The sequence below is a fragment of the Myotis brandtii genome, unplaced genomic scaffold (assembly GCF_000412655.1).
Source record: "Myotis brandtii unplaced genomic scaffold, ASM41265v1 scaffold115, whole genome shotgun sequence".
In the NCBI taxonomy this organism is placed as follows: Eukaryota; Metazoa; Chordata; class Mammalia; order Chiroptera; family Vespertilionidae; genus Myotis; species Myotis brandtii.
The window spans coordinates 14,756,283-14,757,982 of record NW_005353967.1 but is presented as its reverse complement, the minus strand read 5'-3'; the positions used below and the strand labels follow the sequence as shown (position 1 = coordinate 14,757,982).

Below are 1,700 nucleotides of genomic sequence, written 5' to 3'. Positions count from 1 at the left end.
AGTTAGCCACCAGGCCCAACCCCAATCAGGGTGGGGGGGCTGACTGGGGGCAGGGGAGGGGATGTGGGTGGTTGGGAGGGCCAATCAGAACCCCCATTGGGCCGGTTGGCCACTACAGTGTGCCTCATAGCAACTGGTCGTTCCGGCATTCCGGTCACTTGGCTTTTATATATATAGATGAGATGTGAGCTATTAATAACTAGAATACATCTGTAGATCAGTAGGGTAAGAGGATAATCCAATAGAAAAATGGATAGAAGATATGAATCAACAACCCACAGAATAAAAAACAGAATGGCCAGAAACATATGAAAAGGTGGTCTGTCTCACTAGTGATCAGATAAGTTGCAGTAGAAAATGCTACGTGGCCCTAGCCAATTTGGCTCAGTGGATAGAGCATCGGCCCTCAGACTGAAGGTCACGGGTTTGATTCTGGGCACATATGTTGGTTTCAGGCTTGATCCCTAGCACCCCCAGCCCCTGGGGTGCATGTGGGAAGCAACCAATCCATGTGTCTCTGTAACATCAATGTTTCTCTCTGTGTGTCTCTCCCACTCCCACTCTCTCTAAAAATCAATGGAAAAATATCCTCGAGTGAGGATTAACAACAACAAAAAGCTACATGTTTTCACATTTATCAGATACAAAAATGAAAAGTTTTGACAGTTATAAGCCCTGGCCAATGGTTCAGTTGGTTGAATCGTCATCCTGTTCACCCCGAAAAAAAAGAGATTACATGTTCGATCCCCTGACAGGGCATGTATGGGAGGCAACCAATCGATTTTTCTCTCTCTCCCTTCCTCTCCCTCTCAAAAATCAGTACAAACATATCCTTGGTGAGGATTAAAAAAAAAAAAATCTTATAATTATGGCAAAGAAGAGAAGCCGCAGGAACCTGGATATACTACTAGTGGGAGTTGAAAGTTGTATTGCCACCTTAAAGAACAGACTGACATATGAAGTGAAAGTGAGGATGGGCCTAGTGTTCTACTCAGTATTCTACTCCTAGATAGATACTTTAAAAACCCCTGGCATGTACAAGGATTAAGTTATAAGAATACTCTGGTAGCATTGTTCATAATAGTAAAAACTAGAAGCACCCGAAAATGTTCAACAGGCAAATAGACAGTGTGATGGACTCATACAATGGAATACCATACAGCAGCAAGAAAGAATGAGCGAACTAAAGCTATACATACCAGCATGGTTATCTCAAAAACATAATGAGTAAAAAAAAGCATGGAGAAGAATCATTGTACAATATGTTACCATTTATGTAGTTTGAAAATATGTAAAGCTTATGTTTATAGGGATACATGTATAACATGTAAAAACATGCCCAAGAATGATAAACAAAAAATTCAGTATATTATTTGCCTGTGAAAAGCAGTGAGAGTATGAATAGGATAACGTCAAAAACATAATGAGTAAAAAAAAGCATGGAGAAGAATCATTGTACAATATGTTACCATTTATGTAGTTTGAAAATATGTAAAGCTTATGTTTATAGGGATACATGTATAACATGTAAAAACATGCCCAAGAATGATAAACAAAAAATTCAGTATATTATTTGCCTGTGAAAAGCAGTGAGAGTATGAATAGGATAACGGTATATGTATATGTATGTGTGTGTGTGTGTGTGTGTGTGTGTGTGTACTAGAGGCCCGGGGCACAAAAATTTGTGCGCTGGGGGGGGG

The 1,700-nt window shown here is 40.0% G+C and overlaps 1 protein-coding gene across 5 annotated transcripts in view; it reads left to right on the top strand.

The window, feature by feature from the left end:
- The window catches only part of MRPS27 (mitochondrial ribosomal protein S27), an 82,912-nt gene that overhangs the window by 31,581 nt on the left and 49,631 nt on the right, over positions 1-1,700 (top strand). The window lies entirely within an intron of this gene.